Here is a 24032-nt window from a genome sequence, read left to right as displayed (position 1 = left end):
GTCTTTTAGACAAAAGCCATATTAGAGATATAGGCTGTGGAAACAAATGAGTACCTTGCTATTACAATGGGAAAGAGTTGTCTGGAGATAATTATTCCTGAATGCCTTTAAACAAATACACTTTACCAAATTCATCATGTGGCACCAGTGAGCATCAATTGTCGTACTTGATGAAATTATCCCATTAAAGGATGTTAATGTAATAAACCCTGTTAAGGAGCACATTTGCTTCACCTAATTGCCATTAACTGAAGTGAGGGTGTTGTTGTTTTGGGGGATATTTCTGGAGGAGAGAGAATACAATAAATATGTATTAGTTCTGTTGTGGTACGATAAGTGCAGTGGCTTGGGATCCCTGGGCCGCAATGATAGCGGAGTTAATTATACTTTGCAAATGGATGGGTGGTTGCACACCCATAACATCTCATCCTGAAAAGAGGAAGGAAAATATATGAAATACAGCTGATGAAACTTTCATTCTGTTGTGGATGTTTTTTTACTGGGTAATTTGTATTGAGGTGCAGGATTTGTCTCTCCTAGGCAACATAGCCAGCACAGAGGGATGCTCATCTTATAAAATATATTCAGTTTCTTCACTTCTGTTTATCATTATTTCTACATGCTGCTAGAGATACTTTTTGGGACTGCAGCTATGGTTTAATTACTCTATTTAGCGACTTTAGAGAAGCAATAACACTGAACAGACGCTAAAAGTTGTGTAGTGGGAGGCTGGCAGCTCTAGCAGTGCCTTTGTATTCAATTGTGTACTATTTTAAACACCAGCACATTGTAGGTAGGTGTGAAAGAATTAATTTCAGGAAGAATTTGCCCAAGTGCCAATGGTGTTGGTAGAATTGTGTTTGTCTGGCATGCCCAATGATTTTATAGCTTTGTATCAAGAAACCAAATTTTGGACCCTTAATTTTACTACACAATAATTCTGCACAGTTTTCTTTTCTTATGAACAGGATACACAATGAAGGAATTTAAATATTACCTAAATATGAGGATATAGAAAGGATTAAGGCTCCTGGGAAATGAGACAGTGCCTATTTACGATGGGCAAAATCCTATTACATATATTTGTGCCCATTGACATCATTATCTGGCAACAGTAAGATTTTATTTAATGTAATTGAAAGTTTCCTAACCCCCACTCCATTTTAGGTGCATTTTGCCTGGGGGGGGGGGGTTAGGCTTTTGAGTGCCTCAGGATGGGGGTGGCATTTAACAGTAAAAGTTTGCCATCAGACCACCAGGATCAAGACCACCAGCAATGTGGCAGTTTTGGACTGTTAAATACATTCACACATACACATCCCTAAATGCTTTTTCAGGGCAAAAGACAGCTATAGGGATCCTTGGAACCTAAAACAGGGGGGGCAGAAAGCTTTCAATTAATTTTAATTGGAAATTAAATTAAATTAAACTTTACCTATGCCATCTGATGATGTCATCAGCTTCCACCAGTGTAAATTTCCATAAACAGGATTTTGAGCAATATATAATGCCATGGTTCTATTACTTAACTGCATCAGTTACTTACTTTCACTACAAAACAAGGAGAGATAGTCAGTGCAAATGTGACTGTCAAAGTATATTAAGGAGCAGCAGTGGACACACTTACGTGGGAGTAAGTTGTCTTGTCAACAAGAGAAGGGTTTGTTTGAAATTTGGTCACAATGCATATATCATTGGGCCAAAAGGCACACATCTTTGTTAAAGAGACAAGAGACGGTATGCAAAAAACAGAAGCAATAAAACAGTAAAGGAGAAACAAACCTCCTGCCACTTCTGGATGCTGAGAGCCCATAAGAACAGAAGCGGGAGACTCCCAGGAGACAGTTGTGCAGCCCCTTCTGGAGTGGGGTCAACGCCAAGACTCAGCAAAATCCTGGCCCCTGTACATCTTTTCAGAGCATGCACTTGCTCATTAAGCACATTTCTGTCAGCCAACTTGTTGGATGTTTACATTTCACTAATTGGCAAAACGATAATACAGCCTCTCCTAATGAGCAAACTGGTAACAAAACCAGACATCAAAGGATGGCAGAATTGAATGTTGAAACATAACACTTGCTAGGGCTGTCCAACCTGCGTATGCCTTACCACCTTTTGGATTTCTCACACCAGAACATCTGGAGTAAACAACTTGATACTTGGCTGAATGACCTTGATTATTTTGCCAAAAAAAAGACTGGTTACTGCCAGATTCCAGCAGTCTCCCCTAAGTAACCTTTAGTAAACTCCGATGCCTTGTCAACATCCGGCACTAACTTTACCTAAGTTCCTAGGAACTCACTGAGGCCAAGGTCTGATTAGAAATATGTATGGCAATCTTAAGGACTTTGGGCAGATGCAGACTAAAGTGACAGAAGTAGTTCCCTGAAATTAAAGATTAGTTCTTTTTTTCAGATTTTTAATTGCTACTAAATTCTGCACAACTGAACAGAAGAAGAACAACAAGGCTTTGTTGTTTCACAAAAGTTGTGGCTGAGTCACACCTTTTCATGTAGCCATCATAAATTATGGCACAGGAAAAGTGTCATGTTGCTCCTGTTTTAATAAGTACCTTCACAGGTATGAGTGGTCAGAAGAGAAAGAAGGGACAGAAATGAACATGGTGTGCCTTACTTCCCTTTTCCAGTTTGCTGTTTTTCTGTACTAGTAACCCACAGAGGGGCTTCATCCATTAATTTGGGTAGACAGGCCCCTACTCATACCACAGGCAATTAATTGCCTTTGCCAATTAATTTTGATCAGTGTCATTCTGAACATTTTTCTTAGGATTAAAAAAAAACATTATTATTATTATTATTATTATTATTATTATTTGGAATAAGGGGTGAATGGGCTTCCGAAAGGGCAGGAAACTAATTTCAAGTAAATTGTCAATGGTAACTATCGAAGAGTGTTCAATTCATCTTAATTCTGTGAGGTGCCCGAGGGACGTTTCTTCTTCTTCTTCTTCTTCTTCTTCTTCTTCTTCTTCTTCTTCTTCTTCTTCTTCTTCTTCTTCTTCTTCTTCTTCTTCTTCTTGTTATTAAAATGCACCTCATACCTTAAGTGTGTGTCTGTGATAGTTTTTCTGTTCTGTTCTTTTTACATCAAAAGTCGAGTTCTCTAGAACATGGACATACCTGAAGGACCATATCTCCCCCATCAGACTTCTCAACGCTTAAGATCATCAGAGGAAGCCCTCCTCTCTGTCCCATTGCCAGTGTGGGCATAGTTGATAGGAACAAAAGAGAGGGCCTTCTCTGTGGCAATACCGAGGTTGTGGAATGCTCTTCCTTGGGAGGTAAGTTAGCCCCCTGCCTTTTATCCTTCCACCAACAGATGAAAAAACACTTTTTTCAGGCAGGCTTTTAACAACCATAACAGAACTCCTGATTGCTATTTTTTACTTGAGTCTTTAAAGTTTTAAATGTTTTAATCATTAAATATATTTTAATTGCTACTATAGTTTAATTGTTTAAAATGTATAATTTAATACGTTTTTCATTCTACTTTTTAACAGTGTGAGCTACCTTAAACTATTATCAGGAGAAAGATGGCCTATAAATAAGACAAATAAATAAAAAATCAAGCAATACCATATTCGTCTAATGAATGCTGAGGGGAGGAGTGGGGGTTGTCTGATCTGTTGGTCTACTTTCTAATCCTTGCTTATGTTTTACAAGAGGATTTCTAATCACAAATGCGACCATGAAGCATGACATGGGATTTCTCTCAACACCACCATGTTTCAGATTTTGAAAGTTCAAAACTAATCATCTTAATTCCTGTAGAGTTATTTGGGGCTGTATGCTGTGAGAAGCTTCTTTGACACTCTCTCGTATTGTAAAGTGTAGTCACATTTATGGGCCAATTTCTGGCTTTAACTCTACTAATAGCAATTCTTTGGGCCAACATTCCCTCTAATTTTCTGAAGCACTATGCGGGGGCTCTGCCCCATTTGCGTAGGGTTCCAGCAAATGGGAAGAAACACTGGCTCAGTTGCATGCTGGCACAGCTTAGAGGGAACTGCATTTTGGCAGCAGGCGTCAGTTTGAAGCAGTGCAGTCTCTGAAGATTCTGGAGTCCAGTACCAACCAAGAAATCATGAGTCCTAATTTAAGTTCTTAAATCACCTAAAGAAGTGCAATCTGTAGAAAGCAGCAGAAACTATAATAGTTACATCATACACATCCCAGAAGGGAATATGAAATAACAAGTGTGCATTTGCTTCTGTTTGAACCTGTTCTGTGTCTAAGTCGCACTGGCCATGTGACCACGGAAGATTGTCTTTGGACAATAACGCTGGCTCTATGGCTTGGAAACGGGGATGAGCACCGCCTCCTAGAGTCGAACACGACTGGACAAAAATTGTCAAGGGGAACCTTTTCGAACCTGTCCACTGGGATGAGTAATGTCTGCCTGAGGCTCAAGCTTCCTCACTGTTGTCAAAATGCCTTTTGTTTTCAAATCTCTGCTTCCTTAAGTTTGCTCCACTTGATGAAAAGCAAAGATGGAAAAGAGAAATGGACATGTGATACATGGGTCCAAGACAAGAAAGTTTCTCTGCTTAGTAGTTCAGGTAGAACATATAATTATTTTCATATTTTTCAGGAAAAGGAAGTTTAGTCATAGATCACATTAATGCTATGATCCTGCAACAGCAAAAGAGTCTTTGAGGGTGGCTTTTGTGAAGATTGGTGATGGTTCTCTTTAGGGACAATCAATGCCACAAGCCTTTTAGAGTTTGTGAAAGATTGCTAAGCAACTCTGCATGTAGAAAATCTTCCATTTTCCTTTGTCATGTGTATTTCCCTAACCCTGTGACCTCGACACCTATCTTTACGGACCACTTATCTGACTTGTGCCACCATAAGGGGGGGATGGGGCTCAAACTGAATTCCTTACTCTTTTGCATATAAACTAACAAGGGCAGGGTGGTTTAAAAAGTAGGGTTGTAGACTAGTTTCAGAAAAATTTCCAGTTTTAAAGAGAATCTGTCTGACAGATTAATGTGTGGTCTGGATCAAAGTAGAAAGGACAAGTTCTGTTTTTCGATGATGCAAAGTAAGTTTACAAATTATTGCACACATGGAGTATAGGTTGAATTGACTGGGACACAAATTTATAGATCAGTTCAGTTCTGGGACACAAATGAAGTCAAATCAAATTAGGCACAAATTGCTCCCGACCAAATGGGGCATCATTCCAAAGACCCAGATTGCCCTCCAAATCAGATCAAGGGAACTGTGCACAGCTCTTTAAAAATTAATTAAATGCGTGCACATCCATCACTGAAGAGTATATTTTGTAAAACTCAAGCAACAAAGTCAGTGAAAGACATTTTGTTGCTTGGGACCAAGGACTAAGTGGCCACCTGTATTGGTACATGACTCTTACTTCAACACTGGCAGCATGGTGGTATCTCCACCACTCCTGATAGCAGTAGGCTGCTTGCAAGGGTACAGGGTAGGCTGTCTAACATACACAGCTCTGTTCTGCAGGGGAGAGCAATGGGCAGAGAATACAGGAGATATAGCTGGGGAGCTGCCTCACCTGCTCTCTAAGGCAGAGTGGCTCTACTTCATACCATGAAGCTTCTTTGATCACAAGTTAATATCCATTTGTTCCAAGCAGCAGAGCCTGACCAAGAGGTTTCGTAGCCAGAAAGACTGGTTAACATGGCACCCCTGCACACTCCACCTCTAGAAGCCAACTGGCCGGGCAAGTGAAGTGTGCTTTGATGGTTGTGCTGGACCAGCATCCTTTATCATACCTGAAGCTAGCAGAGTAGTTTTACGTGTGCAGGTGTGCCTGTCAGGTACCTGCAACCTGGAACAGGTACTCACCAACACAAGGGAACAAGACGTCATCTAGCAGCCACTGTTGCTTGATTAATCTGTCTCGTCAGTCTAAGGGCAGGACTGGCCCTAGCAAGCCATGGACATGTTTATTTCCATTGGATGGAACAACATATGTCCCTACCTAGCTTCTAAGATTGTCTTCAGAAGCTCTTCTCCTGTACATACCCTCCCTGATGTGCTTTAATGTGTGGCAGTTAATTGCCCCTTATTTTGGAAGAAATTCCCATTGACTGATGTACACAGGATGACTAGTGGTGAAAGGAGGAAACAGGAGCAGAGTTAGCAAGGAGTACCAGCAGAGGGCATTCTCTGTTGCTTCTCCCAGACTTTGGAACTCCCTCCCACAGGATGCCAGGCTGGCCCCATCTTCCTCAGGCAGGCTAAAAGCTTTCTCTTCAAGCAAGTTTTCTTTTAATTACTAGCTGCCTGAGTGGGATTCTTAAATAGATTCTTATGCCTTACTGCTTTGAGTATGTTTTTATGTTCGTCTTGTTTAACATCTTTTACTCTGCTATTTGTCTGACTCTTTTCAGTATTTGTATACTCATTGCATTTTTGCTTTAAATGTTGTCTTTGAATGATGAAAGCTGCCTTGGGTCCTTCTTAAGGAGAAATGGTTTGTAGAAATGTTTTAAACAAATAAACCATCTAGATGCATGTGGGCCTCAGCAGGTGTCGAGCAGAAATCCTAATCTCTCAACCTTGCATCGCTAGGCATGAAACTGAACGTGCCATCATCTTCTGAAATGAAGGATATGGAGGAGTACAGTAAGTGGCCAGCTACAGAGGTAGCCACACTTACAATACTGCCCTTTTACACTGCATGATCATGCCAAGATTCTGGGCCAGAGAGAGAGAAAGAGAGAGAGACTGGTTTGCCCATCAGTGATTCAGTTGTTCAATGACCTGTATTTTATTTTTTATCTACATGGGATCCAATGGGAGGTGAATCGCTGTCACTGTAATTAATGGCCAAAGTGGAATCTGAAAGGGATAAATAACCAAAATGAGGCTTTTGCTTCTGTATGGGAAACACATGCCGGGTGTCACATTTCACTTTTAAAAAGTGGTGGAGTAGACTGGCTTCTCATATTTGGTGAGCTCTTAGCATGAGGAAAGCAGCGACAGGATTGCAGTCTTCTCAGTGAAGCAAAATATAATACAGAATAGTCTGCCGCAGGTTACTTCATTACTTATTTGGGTGAGTGAAAAATGTGTGGTGTCAAATACCAAATATATATAGCCTTGCCACTTTACAGTCCGTGGGACTGTAGAAAGGATATCTCTGGCAAGAATTATTCTTAGCAGAAGCCTGTTTTCCCCAGTGGGCTTGCATAACGGTTAAGTAACATTTCCAGTATTTCCTTGCTGTATTGAGAGCTTCCTTCAAAGGATTTAAATCACATTGTTCTTATTTGATAGGGAAGAATTTGAACCTCTTGTGATTTAAGGATGCTGACAAGTCCCCTTGGGTAGAAATTATTTTGCATCACAAAGAGAGGACATGCCCGTTGCAATGTAAAAAAAAAAAAACTATTATAGATGCATCAAACGTTTGTCAAGTCTTCCTTTTCCTTCGCCAATCTGCCATTTCAATGCTGCAGAAAAATCTTGAAAAAGAACAGTTGCTTAGAGTACAATATTACACATGTCCACTCAAAAATCAGTCCCACTGAGTTCAATTGGTTGCTTTCTGAAATAAAGGTGTACAGGATTGCAGCCTTAATATGTAGTCCAACAAAGAGGCAATGTGTTTCAAAGTCCAGCCAAAGTTGTGCTTTTCAAAGTCTCGTTGATTTCAGAGGGAAGGATTGAAGTCTCATATCTTGAGATAGATTAAGGTCTTTAAAAACCCTCTGGTTTATGAATGTGGGATATTTATTAATATTTATTTAAAATATTTTACCTCACTTTTCTTCTTAGAAAAGGACCCAAGGAGACTTACAGAATTTAAATACAATATTTAAGAACAAAACAATGAGTATATAAAGGTGGCATACATCAGTGGTCTCCAACCTTGGGCCTCCAGATGTTCTTGGACTTCAACTCCCAGAAATCCTGGCTAGCAGGGGTGGTGGTGAAGGCTTCTGGGAGTTGTAGTCTAAGAACATCTGGAGGCCCAAGGTTGGGGACCACTGGCGTACATTATAAAAAGGTGATCTTTAAAGCTAAAAACACTCAGTATAAAAATATTAAAAAGGAACAAACAAAATATCCCTCTTAGAGGGATACACAAGCAATAATAAAAACACAGTCAAAGCAGTGATGCATAACGATCCATCCAAAAAGATCATGCTCAGGCAACCAGTCATTGAGGGAAAGCTTGCTTGAAGAGAAAGGTCTTCACTTGCTTGTGGAAGGACAACAAAGATGGGGCCAACCTGGCCTCCTGTGAGAGAGAGTTCCAAAGTCTTGGGGCATGGGCAGAGGAGGCCCTCTCTTGTGTCCCCATCAAATACACCTATGAAGGTGGTGGGACCAAGAGAAAGACCTCCCTGATTATCTTAGCACCTGAGCAGGTTCATAATGGGAGACACGGTCTTTAAGGTAGCTTGGGTTCAAGCTGTTTAGGGCTTTATCGGTTAAACCCAGCACTTTGAATTGTGCCCAGTAACTAATCGGCAGCCAGTGGAGCTGCTGTATCATGGGGGGGGGATGGGGGGGGATGTGAGCAGTTTGGCTGCTGCATTTTGGACCGGCTGAAGTTTCCTGACAATTTTGACAGGTAGCCCCACACAGAGGATTACAGAAATTCAGCCAGGATGTAATTAAGGCAAGTATCATTGTGGCCAGATCAGACCTCTGAAGAAACTGTCACAGCTGGCACAGTGGTTTTAATTGTGCAAATGCATTCCTAGCCACTGCAGTAACCTGAGTATTTAGGTTTAGAGATTAATCCAGGAGCATCCTCAGGCTGCGCACCTATGTTTTCAGAGGGAGTATAACCCCATCCGGTGCAGGCTGTATCCCTATTCTTTGATGAGCCTTTCAACTGACCAGGAGTACCTCTGTCTTGTCTGGATTAAGTTTTAGTTTATTCACCCTCATTCCAGTCCATTATTGATGCCAAACACTAATCTAGAGCCAAAACAGTTTCCTCAGACTTAGGTGGCAAGGAGGGATAACATTGGCTGCCATCCGCATACTCATGATATCGAATCCCCAAACTACGGACAATCTCTCCCAACAGTTTCATATAGATGTTAAATAACACAGGAGACAGAACAGAGCCCTGAGAGACCCTGCAGGCCAGTGGCCAGAGTTTCAAACAGGAGTTCCCCAGCTGCACCTCCTGAGTTCTCTCCTCCAGGAAGGACTGGAGTCACTGTAAAACAGTGCCCCCCAAATCCCATCCCAGAGAGATGGTTCAGGAGGATACTATGGTCGATAGTATCAAAAGCCACTGAGAGGTCCAACCGAACCAGTAATGAGACACATCTCTTGTCCAGTTCCTGGCGTAAGTCATCCACCAAGGCAACCAAAGCAGTCTCTGTCCCAAAACCAATTGAAGCCTAAATAAAATGTATCTGGATAGTCTGTCTCATCCAGGAACCTCTGGAGCTGAGAGGCCACAACCCTCTCTAGCACCTTCCCCAAGAATGGAATATTAGATACTGTTTGGCAATTATTCAGTATTATGGGATCCAAGGAGGGCTTCTTCAACAATAGTCTTACTATTGCCTCCTTTAAGCATGATTGGTCCTACTGTGTTGCAAGGAAGCATTTAACACTCCTCCTGCCCACTGAACCAATCCCTTTCTGGCAGTTTTTATGAGCCAGGAAGGACAAGGATCTTGCATACATGTCGTAGCTTTCACCTCTCCAAGAGTCCTGACCACATCATCAGGCTTCAGTAACTGAAATTCATCTATTAACATACGTCAAGCAGGGGGTGAGGTTATATTCACAGGACCTGAATCAACTACAGCAGGGGTCCCCAACCTTTTACACCCCGCAGACCGGCTGGGGAAGGCGGGGCAACCCCTGCATTCATGCGCATGTGTGAACGAGTGCTCTCTCTCTTGTGTGAACAAGAGAGAGAGCATGCGCAAACAGCAGCGTGGCACTTGTGCGGGTGCACACTTGTACACATGTGCAAACAGCAGCACTGTGCTTGTGGTGGGGTGCGCTCACTCGTGCGCATGCACAAATGGCGGTGTGGCACTTGTGCCAGTGTGTGGGTGCTTGCACACATATGCAAACAGTGGCACTCGCACGGGTATGCTGTACAATATTGTGTTCACATTGCTAGCAGGAAAAAGGAGACCAAACTTTATATAGCAAAGGGCAGCCAGAATGTTGACAACACCAGTGGCAGCAGTTAAGAGGGTCTACAGGATACCTATATGACAACCATTCACAAAGTGACACCAAGCAAGGGAAAATTCCTGGAGCTGACTCCTTTTTTTCATCAGTTAACGCCTTCTCACTCAAACACAAAGCAATTGTCAAGGCTGTTTGTGCAAAGTGTGAATAGCAGTGAGCACAAGACATTTAAAAAAGCAGGGGGAGAGCTTGGAATTAACCAAGATTGTCACTGGAAACAAAGATCAAAATAATCCATACTATGTGAAAGGAAGATAGTGGAGAAATACAGGGACAAAAATCAACTCATTTAAAAGATGGTGTTGGAGGAGAGGTTTAACCTTATAAACCTTAGAACTACAGAGCTAGAAGAGATCCAATGGATCACTGAGTCCCTTGTCAAGGAGGCATAGTTGGGAATCAAATTCCCAGAGACTTAAAACACTGAGTTATCCAGCAGTCAGCCAGAAAGGCACAAAAATGGATGCTCAGTCAAGTCAAGCCTGAATTATCAGTAGAGGAAAATAAAATGAGTCAGCTGAGGCTATTCTATCATGCATGTATAATGAAAACACATAAATGGCCAGGACAGAAAAAAAGGCACCAAATTTCTACTAACACTGAGTAAGACCATCCCCAGCCACAAAGCAAAAAGTAGTAATTTCACAGATTAAACAAGTGAGCTTCTGAATGTTTATTCTCTATTCTTTTTAAAAATATCTTTTAAAATATTTTAACAATCAGACACAGAATCCCTTTCTCATCACAAATGTCTCTTTGGCCAAGAAGGAATTAGAATGTTCTCCTTCTGAAAGTTGGCTAATTGGATACTGTCTGACTGGGTCAAAAGCTCAGATTGCCCCAGACTTCGAGCTGATTTCCCCTTAGAACAGGGGTCTCCAAAGTACAGCCTGCGGGCCACATCCAGCCCACCTGGCCTTTTTATCTGGCCGATGTGCACGGGCGCACAGGCAGGTGGGTGTGCGGGTGGGTGAGTGAACAGGAGTGCATGTGTGCATGCGAGTGGGCAGGCAGGCACATGGGAGGGAAGAAGTGCACATGCACATACGCGTGCCTTCCTTCAGCCCTCAAAAATATCAAAAATATATTATGTGGCCCTCTGTGTTAAAAGATTGGAGACCCTTGCCTTACAAGACTTGTGTTGGGATCCTAGTCTCAGAAATCCTGACAGAATGTTTACTGAAAGTCTTTTGGGCTGGGACAAACTCAACTTCTCTGTGCTTTTGTAATGTAGAAATACTTGAACATTCATTACAACATTGTCTGCCAATTTCCTGGAGATAGATGGCAGAATGTCCCACTCTGGAGGATTGTCATTCCATTACTTTCTTTAAAGCAAGCCTGGTATTTTTGACTCTTCAAAGAAAATCTCTCATTTGATTGTTTCTTTGACCTTTCATTGCCCTCCAAACACCAGCCTCACAGCCCATTAAACTAAAACAATGTACCTTTGGAACACTCTTGTCAGTAAGTGTGTTCCACACATGCTCTTATAATAAAGTAGTTGTTTTTATCTTTTGAAATGCATTTTTGAGGATCACTATTTCAGCCCCTGCAGCCTGGATACTTTCCAAATTAAAGTGGATGGGACCAACCATCCATTTCTTTTAAGAAAAGCAAGATTTGAATCTTAGATTTACGTGAGCTATTTTAAATCTGGGGTTATTAAGGGGAAATTGTTTCTGCATGGTGGGGTAAAATAATTTTACTTTTAAAAAAATTGTAACTCAAAACCCTTTGCCCAAACATTTCCAACTGTGGCACCGAGGAAAAGAAGAATATTTTCTACAACTGTGCCGAATTTGATGCTGATCGAAAGTCCAATTTCAATGCTATGATTTATTGTTTGGGCTGCCCTATTTTTAATTGCCTTGTAGAATGTTGATTTGCTGTGCTGCACAGTAACATAGCTGCACTACCATGCTGCTATAACACTAAATTTTGACATGAATGTTTCATATTTGGGGTGGTGGCAGCATCTTGAGTCCTAAAGCAAAGGATCTGACTTGTGATTGTCCTGATAAGTGTTATTTATCTGATGTTCATTTCTTTTTTTCTATTCTGTATTTGGTTTTGTCCCATCTGCACAATGCTCCCTTTCCATGAAAGTGCCCCTTTCTTAAGCCCCATGTATGTGCTTCTCAACCAAGGGCATAGCAATGTGGCCTCATTCTATGAATGTACATACTTGATGTTCTCCTGCTGGAGCAGAAATGTCAATTATCGCTGTGCCCACCTCAGTTTGGCCCATGTCCAAATAAAGATAGACAAAGTAGGATTTGTTTTGTTATGTGCCCTTCTGGAGATACTCCTGTCTAGTACATGTACATGCCAGTATTCATGCATTTCCAAATTTCTAGGGGAGGTGGGGGACACATTTTTATACAAGGAGAAATATAAATGGTGATAACATGGGGTGTGTATATAGCAGCAGCAGAATTATTTCTACCAGAATTATTTGCCCATCTCAAAACCAGAGAACACAGGAGAGAAAGAAGCAAGAGGCAGTTATTATGAACTGTGAAACTGATGGCACTGTATCAATAAGAAAAGACAAACTAAAGGAGGAACAGAGAGAAGAACAAAGTGATTTCAGACCTAGCCACTAAAAATCCATACTAGAACACAAGTATGCACAGACACTCAGAAAGAGAGATAAAGTCCTAATAGTGTATGTAATGATAACTAGAAGAACGAGAGATAGAGAGAGAGAGAAGAAAATTCTGGGATGTAAGACCAATATACATATTACACTGATGCAAGTCCCATTATTTCACAGTGCTGCCAAGCAAATGCCACTGAGAGCACTCATAAGGGAATATGTAGGTTTGTGACATCACTGAGAGGCCTTTCTAGGTGGAATGTGCAGAAGACATTCACTGAGTGGGTGGAGATGTCAGCCTCCTTCTGATTTAGTGCCAGATCACCATCTTCCTTATAAGCTGTTTGTGCTTTTCCTTAACTTTCCCTGCTTTTATGCTGTATTTTTAAAAATTCAGTATTTTAACACCAGCGTTCTGGATTTAACATAAGAGATGTGGCAGACATGCTGCTCCACCTTATGAGTGACGCTGGGCCTTTGCTTTAGAGACCTGTTGGTCGCAGAGATGAACATATAAGCCCTGATTCAGTGTGTATTTCAGTATTGAGACATATACGGTGCACTGCCCTAATATCAATATTTGCTATTGGTATTGAAAACCAATTGCTCCTAAAGTCTAAGCCTGAATAAATTATTCTGTTTTAACTGTGAGGAGCAAGGACTGTGATGGAGGCAGCCATGCTGGATTTTCCATTGAATGCTTTAATTTATTCTGTCTCTTTTGAAGCAATGTCATTATCAGGCTAGAATGAACTTTGAAGTCCTTTATTAGAATTCATACTGCAGAAAAGTGGTTTTCAAGGGGGTAGGCATGGAAGTACAGGCACATTCAATGTTTCTTTCTCTACACATAGGTCAAAAAGGCACCAAGAGGATAACTACTCATGTCCATTTGCATGCAAAAAGAACCAGTATAGGAAGACAATGAGTCACTAGTAATTTAGTTACCTGAAACCAGTTTCTTTTGGAGGTAATAAAAGCATAACAAAGTTATGTTTCATGACAACTGTGGAAATGTTCTACTGATGTAACAAGTAAAGTTCCCGTATATCTTCTCTTGAACAGATAGTGTTCTACTGACACAGGGGCTTCACAGAGGCAAAACAATACAAAAACATTGTAGAATCATAGAATAATTGAGTTGGAAGGATTGTTGAGCACAGAGTTCTGACTCCTGTCCTCTGAAGATGCCAGCTGCAGAGACTGGCAAAACGTTAGGAAGAAAAACCTTAAGAACACGGCCAAACAGCCTGGAAAACCCACAACAACCATCAGATCCTGGCCATGAAGCCTTCGAGAATACATTGAGTTGGAGTCTATTGAGTCTATAAGTCCATCAAGTCTAACCCTCTGCTAAGTGCAGGAATCATATCTTATGCCACAACAGCTTTGGTTTCCACCAGTATGTAGAGGTTTAGGAATTATTTTATTCTTGCCTAGTAGACACATGCCATTTGGACAGAACTGTGTGTTCTGATGCTTGTTCTGGTAGTAGAAGTCTTTCCCACCTGCAGCTACTTAATGCATGTTACTTACATAGGGATCATCTGCCAAAGATGGTGAGAATTTAATTTTAATTTCTTTATATTTTGGGGGAAAGATCTGTATACCCAGGTCGAATAATTTGGAGTGCTTAACTCTGAGATTGAATCCTTGTGTATTCAACCATTTTGGGGATATTGGATTAAGATGAAAGTCTAGCATCCTCTTACTTATGTCAGTCTCCTCATTCGTAATGAGCAATAAGCATGGGAGCCAATTAAATGCTGGATTTGACCAGTGCAAATGGCAAGCAGTTTTATTCCAGCTTGTTCAAAGAACTTACTAAAATTCACTAATTTCTTCCTATTTTGGTTTTTGAAGACCTGAAAACAAGAGAAAGCAAAACTCACACATTTCCCCATTCCTGTCTTCTCCATGCAAAGAAAAAACACCTAATGACCACTGACCCATCTCAACATATCCCCCCGGTCCCCTTGCAGCACATTTTAATTATATTAGTAATGGTGGTTAGAGATAGTTTTTTTTAATTATTATTTTCTGAGCTACAAATCCCACAATTGTCCATTCTGGGAGTTCTACCTGACAGACAGACTCCTTACAGATCCCTTGGTGTATCTCAATTGGAAGAAGAGCCTCCACTGGAAGGCTTTGAGGATGAGCTAGGCCTAGCTCCATTTAACTTCCTACTCAGAAAGAAAGTTCCCAGGTAGTACGGGGGCAGGAATAAGAAGTTTTGGCAGATTTAGGCCTTTCTCCCAGGTGAGCCACATTTAAGTGACTGAAAGGTATCTGTCAGATAGAACACTCAGAATGGAAAATTATCGGATTTGTAATCCAAACAATTTTTCTAAAAATCCATCCCTAATGGTAATCTTGGTTTATCATTTCTAAGCTTTCTGAGGATCTCAACCATGTGCTTATTAACCATATCACCCTGGTTATCTTGTGACATAAGTAGACTGCAAGAGTTAGAGTTTTGGATGCTTCCATTTTCTGTGTTAGCTTATCTGCTACTGAGTTATTCACCATCTAGTTGAGATGGAAGTGAAGTTGAACAGCTTTCAAAAGAACAGTTGGTTTGATGGCAGATGATGTGAATCAAAATGGGGCATATATTTTCAAAATGGATTTATTGTTTTCATTTTTGCACCAAAGTAACAAGATTTATGGCACTTCGGATTAGTAGAAGTATAAATTGATGAGTATATTCGGGGAAGGGGGAACTAATGCAGCAAATTGATATGCTGATCAAAACACATGAAGGAATGTAAAGGGACATATCAGTGCCATGTTTAGTACAGGTAAACAGAATCACACACCTTTCCTACTCCATCACTCTGCTGCCATGTCCAGTTATTTTTGACGGGCATGACGAAAGTGTGTTTCTGATGGACTTCAAAGTCAGGTGGCTGGCTGAGGGCTATTTTCAACTCACACTTCAATGTTATTTTTCATTCAGAATGGAGGAGGTTCAGTTCCACAGATGATAGAGGAAAGCATCTATTTAAAAAGCACATAATATGGTAAAATTTCTAGCTACCTGTAGCTTTAATAGCAGTTGATGAAAGGTGGTCTGGTAATGTGTACATATATTTCAAACAGGCACGGAATCCCCCCCCCCCACTAATAGTGCACTCTAATGCATTTATACTCAGATTTAAGTCCCACTGAGTTCAGTGTGGCTCACTGCAAGATAAATGGAAATGGCAAAAACACCAGTTTCAGGGATGCATAAAACCTCTTAATTTATTTCTACTGATATCCCCTTTTTCCTGACTTCATCCTTTACATGTTCTGGCATGATGCTTTGGAAATGATTAGGTCTATACAGATTATGTGGGGAGGGTGTAATATGTACACTTGGGCTATTTTGGAAGAGGTGGCTATCTGTGTAGGTATCCACTCTGACAAAAGAGCACACGCACGGCAGAGATGGAGAAAAGCATCTTTGTTGTATGTGGCTTCCCAGTCAAAAGCAGTGACCTAATTTTATTTCATAAAGTTTCCCATTCAAAAGAAGAGGGCTGGATATTACACCACTTTCCATAGTCAGAACATGGACACACTATTTGTTCAACTAAAACATAGCTACACAGGTGGTTTCACAATACAATGCCTAGAATGACAAGCCACTACATGACTTTTGCAAACTTATGAAAACTGTCCATGCACCTTTTTCTGGTTCTTGACCTGGACCTAGGATTGTGTCTAAGTCGTTTCCAGTTTGGGCACAAAGCATCCCACAGTAGGATATCAGAAGAAGCAACATGTAAACCATCATCACACACCTGGCTGACTAATTTTTAGACACCAGGACCAGTTTCTTACTGAGTGAATCTGCTCATGCAATAGTTAGCAGCATGAGCACCCCTTCCTTTTGTTGTTATTTGTACAATGAAGCAGGCATTGAGGACCACACAGAAGGCAGCAGGTCAACTTACAGGGAAATACCTCTTGAACAATGGCAAGTCAATATTATACTGCAGACTTTTAAACTCCACTCTTGTTCAGTAGGTTCTGGATCCCTTTAAATACCTTTTGGACCATGGATTGCCCCTGAGTTGTAAAGATGCTCCAAGCATCAAGTATTTCCAGAGTTGCCCACAAAGAAGGTAATAAGGCCATGTTCCTTTTTTGCAAAAACAACTCCTTGGTCCTTTCCTTTCTGTAACCTGGCACGTTTTGTGCCTTTGGGGAGTAGGAAAAACACCTGGGAAGTTGATAAAATCTGTATTAAAAGCGTCAGAGTTAGGGCTAACAAAGACAGTCTGCTGTCCCCTTCTCTCTCTCTCTCTCTCTCTCTCTCTCTCTGGGTGCCATCTAGGGCTCATGTATGGGGTTTCTTTTGGAGCAGGCTGGTGTGGACTAAATAGGGTTGCTTGAGGTTGGGTGGAAGTGTGATATGCCATTTGGTGCGATCCTTGCATCTAAATGGCATATTGGAGTTCAAGTGAGCCTATTTGTTCCAACTCCTTCTGATATCATGAAGTGGCTTAATAAACAAGTCACTTCAGGATATCAGCAAAGTGCACACTTCCTCTGCTCCTTCACAGATGGGGAGAGGAAGTGATATTTTTTTCAGACACTGGTATTACATCACTGATGTGCTGCAACACTTATAAAAAAATAAAAATTATTTGCTGTTCATTAAAGGACTGGTCAAGAAAGTGCCCACAGCCAAATCCGTGGACTCAGCTGTGGGCACTTTCTTGACCAGCCCTTCAGACAAGGCAATTTTTTTTAAAAAAAATATAGGTGATGCAGTACATCAGCAATGATAAACCAATATCTGAAAAAAAATTCATTTCCTCTGCCCCTCTGCCAATCAGCAGAGGAAGTGGTCAATTTGCCAATAACCTGAAGTGGTTCGCTTATTAAGCCACTTCATGATTTTGGAAATTCAAAATAGAAGCAGCCTTGACAACTCGGAAAGCTCACTTTTGGTCCATTCCCAGTGATCACACATGCTGAAAACTGACCAAAACAGAGAGGTCCTACTTGTACTAAAATAATAGAAGTCCCTAACAAAGGCTCAGAAAGGTGAGGATAGTATCACTCTGGGAACAGTTTGGTTCACCTCTGTGATTATGTTATGTGATCACTGGAACAAGAGCAAATCAACCTGTCCCTGCAGTGGACCAAACAACGGGACAAATCTGATTGAGCCCTAATTTGTTCAGGTTGGCTACAACCTTTGTATATCTCTCCCTTCCACTTCCTATGTAGATTAGTTGTTCTCTGTTAACTCTTTTCAGTAATGTTTTGAAGTATATTTATCATGATGAATTAATTCATACAGTAAAATGTAGATATTAAAATGGTAATTATAAAGAGAAACAAAAATAACTCAATTGTTCTGAACAGAGGTGTCCAGATTTGCAGTTTTTCTGCTTTGGAAATTCTAGGAGTTGCAATCCAAAAACATAAATCTGTAGTTTTGAATATGGTACTCAGTTTAATTGTATTTTTAAATAATTGAACTATTTATCCATATTTTTTCTTGAATCATGCTGTGAGCCACCTTGGGTCCTAATCTTGGGGGAAAGGTGGGATACATACATAAAGACTAAACATGGGATATTTGTATTCATATCCCTGGGGATACGAATATGAATATTGATATTGATACAAATACGCATATTCGTATCCCCAGGGAAACAAATACAGTGGTGCCTCGCATAGCGAATGCTTCGCTATGCGATGAAACCACACAACGATGGGTCCCGGGCCATCGCTGGAGTGTTCACTCAGCGATGGCCCCTATGGGCTTTTTTCGCTATGCGATGATCGCGCGGACGCGATCAAAGCATAGCAAACAGCTGATCGGCGGTTCCAAAATGGCCGCTGCTAAAACAAAATGGCGACAGCTGTTTTGCCTTGCTAACGAGGCATCCAAAATGGCTGCCGCAATGGAGAAAACTCGCAGAACGGTGAGTTTTAAGTCCATAGGAACGTATTAAATCAGTTTTAATACGTTCCTATGGACTTTTTTGTTTCACTTAACGATGGATTCGCTGAGCGAGGGTTAATCCGGAACGGATTAACCTCGCTAAGCGAGGCACCACTGTATGAACATTGGCACCACAGGTGACTGGGAAAACTGGACCCTCCCCCCCAACTAATAGGTCCTCCTACTGCTCACTGCATGGCCAGCATCATTGTCGTCACAGTAATTCAAGAGGCTGCCCAGCCAGCATTTTCCCCACCTTCCTGCATAGCTGATCACTTAAGAACTGAGCATCCTGCCTCCACACTGGAGTGGTCAACTGTGCAAGGAGGTGGGGAAATGCTAGCCAAGCTGCTTCCTGAATTGGCAGAACGAGAATGATGTCAGATGTGCACTCCACATGGCAAGCAGTAAGTGGACCTGCTGGTTCGGGGGGGGGGCGGGTGTCCAATTTTCCCAGGTACCTGTGGTGCCAATATTCATATTTGTATCCCCAGAGATATGAATGTGAATATTCCATGCCAAACAAAGACATATTGTATATGCATAAATTCTGAAGAATGGAATAAGGACAGAAATATTTTTATTTGGAGAATATGCTAAGAGCTTTGATTGGAAGGTGTCTTCAACACACAAAAGGGCTGCTTTGAATAATCGGTGTATCAGAAAAGTGAAATAAGATTCACAAGGGTTCTGCTTGGATGATCTCCAAAAAAAGATGAAAATTTGAGATGAATGAGACCAAAAAGTAAAGCTGAAAAAAAGCTGTACACTGAAACTCTGCCTCCTTGCTTTACACTGCATCTATCATCTACATATTATTTTCACCACCAGTCTGCTTTCAAGAACAATGACCCCTACATCTAGGTAGATGTTTTGGACCTTTTGATTCCTCTCTAAACCCTTGATTTTCATAATATCTGTGTCTGATGCAGAGGCTAAGCTTTCTAAAGGTCTAGCCTTTCTAAAGGTCTCTCCTGTTTGCCTGACAGGAACTGAAACTCCTCCCTGTTGTTTCCTATGTTAAAAAGAAGTCTCCTCCTCCTTCTCTTCCTCCCTCTCTTCCTCCTCCTCATCCTCCTCAGGTCCACACAGGAAAACATCTCATAGCCATCTCCTAATAATCTGTTCAAGAATCCACACTTTCCCCTCAGTGTAGCTGATAAAGCACCACCACATTCTATGCCATGATAAATCATAGTTTTAGAACCTCAAGGAATCTCAACACAGTTGTTGATGTGTCTTTATATTTTGCTTGTACATGCAACAGGTAGCATGATTTTACAAGGAGTGAAGCAAACAACAGCCTTTCATTGTTGTGATCACCAGTTCTAACTTCTCAAATTCCAGGTGAGAGAACCCTACCCCACCCCCTCTCAGCACCTCAAGATAGTCAAAATCAGTGTCTGGGATTAGGTGGAGTTCCAATACAAAACAGTTGTCCTCCCCATCTCTCCTTTCTGTGAGCTTTGTGAAAGGAAAGCAACCTTTGTTGATTTCCCTCCACTTCTTAAAGGGATTGGCCTTTTTGCAGAAGGCCCTCAAAGCCTCCACAAAATGTAGTCTGACAATGAGGAGCAATTCTGGCTGTGCAGAGCACATGCAAAAATTCAACTTACTTTGCTTGTCTGGATTTCACACACACACAAAACAAGGTGTTGTCTGAAACCACTTGCATTTTTTCTTGTGTTAATTAATGCAAAGGAATAGAATGTGTTCATGGGAACAGCTGCTCTTTGTATTAGCCATATAACAAACTGGTTTCACTTCAAACCACACTGTGTAGTATTTACCGCTGATGGCCTGGTCTCACATATATTCCCCTGTCCCCATTTCCATGTATTGCTCAGGTTTCAAGTACTGTGATGCATTAGCTTTCTTCGTCTTGCTTATCTTACCTTGCTGAACAATTGAACAATTCCCTCTGCCTTCCTCCTCCTCAGTTCCTTGCTTAGCTCAGTATTCTCTTATAGTCATTACCAAATACCATGGGTGACTGATATGGTGTATAGAAAAATGTGACAAACAAGGTCAGAATATGCCTTTATATCAGCACCTTTTCTAGCTTACCTTTTAAAAACAGGAGGAATGTTTAAAAGTAGCCAACACAAAGATCCCTTGTATGACATTTTTGAAAACAAACAATCTGGAAGTAAATGTAAGTGTCTTTTTTTCATTATTGTTATTGAATTCCCTCCCATCTTGGCAGTTTCCTTTACTGCTTTCCAATTTTCATTGCCTTGTGTTCCTAGTCAACTCAGATGTCAGGAGAAAAATAGATAATTGTGTGTTGTCAATTAAGAACTAAAATGTAGATATATCTCAGGTGATAATTAAAATGCCTGTTTAAATGTGAAAACAACTAACTCTGTCCTCAGATCTCAATAAACACTCCAGGCTCTTTCAAATGCAAAAATGTTTGAATTCTTTTATACTCTGATGCCATGTTGATTCCTGTTTCCAAGGGGAAAATTGTTTTTTAGTAAATGTGTGGTTGAGAGAAAGAACAGATCCTTGAAGTTTCAAATACTTCTGTGCATTTCATGAGAAGTGGGATTTTGGTAAATAAATGTGTGTGAGGTTCATTATCAAAAGTTTAGCCTTAGGCAATGATAATAGAGAAGATGACCAGCATCCATTCCATAGCACAATAGTAACCAAGAAGTATTATAGAGATGTGTCACTATATGCCAGAAGTTCAAGGGAACATATGCTAGGAGTCAGATAAGTCAGTAGAGGAAAGAAGGTAGTGTTGAGATGGTGAGCTTCTAAGACTTCTCCCCACCATGAAATTGTGGATAGCACCATAGGTCAGAGGCCTCAGCAGTGGCACAGCCTCTCTCCCACAATCCCTGCAACATCTTGTTCTCTGATTGGTCCTCATTAGCAATGGGGCGGGGGTTTTTTTAATTACAAATCCCATAATTTACCACTCTGGGAGTTCTACCTGACAGACACCAAGGTAAAGGTTCCTCTTGACAAATTGTCCAACTTTAGGGGGCGGTGCTCATCCCCGTTTCCAAGCCATGGAGCCAGCGTTTTGTTCGTAGACACTCTTCCATGATCACGTGGCCAGTGCGACTAGTCATGGAATGCCGTTATCTTCCCACCGAGGTGGTACCTATTTATCTACTCACATTTTTTTACTTGCTTTCGAACTACTAGGTTGGCAGGAGCTGGGACAAGTGATGGGAACTCACTCTGTCGCATGGATTTGAACTGGTGGTCTTTCGACCTTGCAGCCCAGAGGCTTCTGCAGTTTAACCCACAATGCCACCACGTCCCCAGGTGTGGGGACACTTTACAGACATCTTTCAGACACCAATATCAGACTTACTTGAGAAAAAACTTCAACTGGAAGGTTTTGAGGCTGAGTTAAGCCTTGCTGTACCTAAGCTTCCTCTTCTTGCCCCAGTGCCAGTTTGCAGCTTTCTTTCTGAACAGGAAATTGTGCAGACCAAGATCGAACTCAACCTCAAAAACTTCCAGGTTAGACCTTTTCTCCCAAGTGAGCCACATTTAGGTGTCTGTCTTTCAGGTGGAAGTCTCAGAATGGAGAATTATTGGATTTATAGTCCACAAAATCCAAAAATACCATTCCTAAATAATCATAGGGAGAACACAGGAAAAGATAGGATACTTTTGGATTGATTTATACTTTCTCAGAGTGATGTAGTTGCCACTTCCTTGTGAGCCAGTCCTACATAATTTAAGCTTCATTAAACCAGACCATCAGCTCAGTTTTGCAGTCCTCCCAGGACTTAATAAAATACCCTTTTTTTTTCTGGGACAATAAAACAATAAAACCTGTAAATAGTTATTAGCTGCAATATTTAGCCAGTAGGCTATATTAAGCTTAGAAAAATCACTGGTTATTATGGCTAGGCTAAAATATTTTGCTGCTTAAGGCAAAAGGCAAGAGGGTCCTCCTTCTTCATTCTTTATGCAGATGTTGACTGGATCTTCACCTGACTACCATCAATGGAGCCGCCTAAGGGCGACAGGCCAGTTTGAGGAAATAAGACCAAATGTGACTGCATGGACCTTGAATAGTATCTTTAGTATCTAGCAGCTGGTAGGAAGATCTGTTACCTGTAGCTCTCATCTTCATTTTCAGAATGGCCGAGCCTAGTCTCTGGAAGATCTCACAAGCATTTCACCAGCCTAGCCTCTGGAACTTGCTCACAGGCATTTTCTTCCTGCACCACCAGCAGAGAACTGACCTGTGCTAGAAACAGAGAAGAATACTGCATCTCTACAAGAAAAGCTTTTAGAATGATCTCCCCACCCTCTATGGGGCAAGGCCAAAGCCTGGTGGATGAGAGTGTGTGATATACATAGGATCCCTTTATCATTCATGGCAGATGCCTCTACATGAAGAGAATAAACTGGCAGCATTACATATGTTACTGTAGGTGTAACACTGAAGTTAGTGAAATAACTTGAGGAGTTATGCAGTTGTAAGTGCAGGAAATTACGTTTTCTCCCCAGAGAAATTGTCCAAGCTCTGCTTATTTTAGTTCTTTTGCTGAATCCAGTGAATCTTGCCAGACTGTATTACTCTCCTTTGATCACTCACTGTCAGAGGTGTGGCCTCCAACCCATGATAAGCATGTTGTGGCAGTGCTATTACATACACGGAAATATGACTACCAGCTCAGGTGTGAAATTGTGGAGCTGCAGAAAACCCAAGAGGCACTTTCCTAGTACTTTTAAGTGTCATCTCTACAAGTGTTGTTTCCATGTAACCGTTACTATGGATCTGCCGTGAATAATCATTCTTGCTAGGACTGAGGGAACAGTGGTATTGCTTTAGTAAGGGTTTCAAGGACTGTGTTTCCTGCTTGATCCTTCCCACCTGAATTGCAGAAGGGGGGCATTTACCTGAGCGTGTCTAAAATTGCTGCTTGAAGAAGCCCTGGACTATCACAAGCTAATTTCCCATCCCCATTTGTATCTACCCAGCTAATCTGCAGAGGATTGGACTTTACCTGTCTGTATAAAATAAGAGCTGGCAACACTTAGCCCAGGGGGCTCTTTTTATGGTCCACTCCCTATAGTTTTCTGTTGTGTACTTGACAAGCTAAGAAAACTAAGGGGTGGGGATTCATTTGTCTTTAAAAGAGCATTGCCACTTGAAGCAAGGTGCATGCTGTGTGCCTCACTTAGAACAGACCTGGGCAAAGTGCGGCCCAAGGGTCACATACGGCCCGCGAGCTGCTCCTGTCCGGCCCGCCGGTCGTCACTCCAGTCGTTCAAGCACTTGTTCAAGCCCAAGACAGACTCGATTTCT

The 24032-nt window shown here is 41.3% G+C and overlaps 1 long non-coding RNA gene across 1 annotated transcript in view; it reads right to left on the bottom strand.

The window, feature by feature from the left end:
- Nucleotides 1-7826, bottom strand: part of LOC140704837 (uncharacterized) — a 124645-nt gene extending 116819 nt beyond the window's left edge. Inside the window, exon 1 of the long non-coding RNA XR_012084299.2 lies at nt 1783-7826. This is a non-coding gene — a long non-coding RNA (uncharacterized LOC140704837). The remainder of the gene's footprint in view (nt 1-1782) is intronic.
- Nucleotides 7827-24032: the final 16206 nt, after the last annotated feature.

Source organism: Pogona vitticeps, chromosome 2, assembly GCF_051106095.1.
Source record: "Pogona vitticeps strain Pit_001003342236 chromosome 2, PviZW2.1, whole genome shotgun sequence".
NCBI lineage: Eukaryota > Metazoa > Chordata > Lepidosauria > Squamata > Agamidae > Pogona > Pogona vitticeps.
The sequence above is the reverse complement of the archived record's forward strand: the minus strand, read 5'-3'. Positions and strand labels throughout refer to the sequence as shown.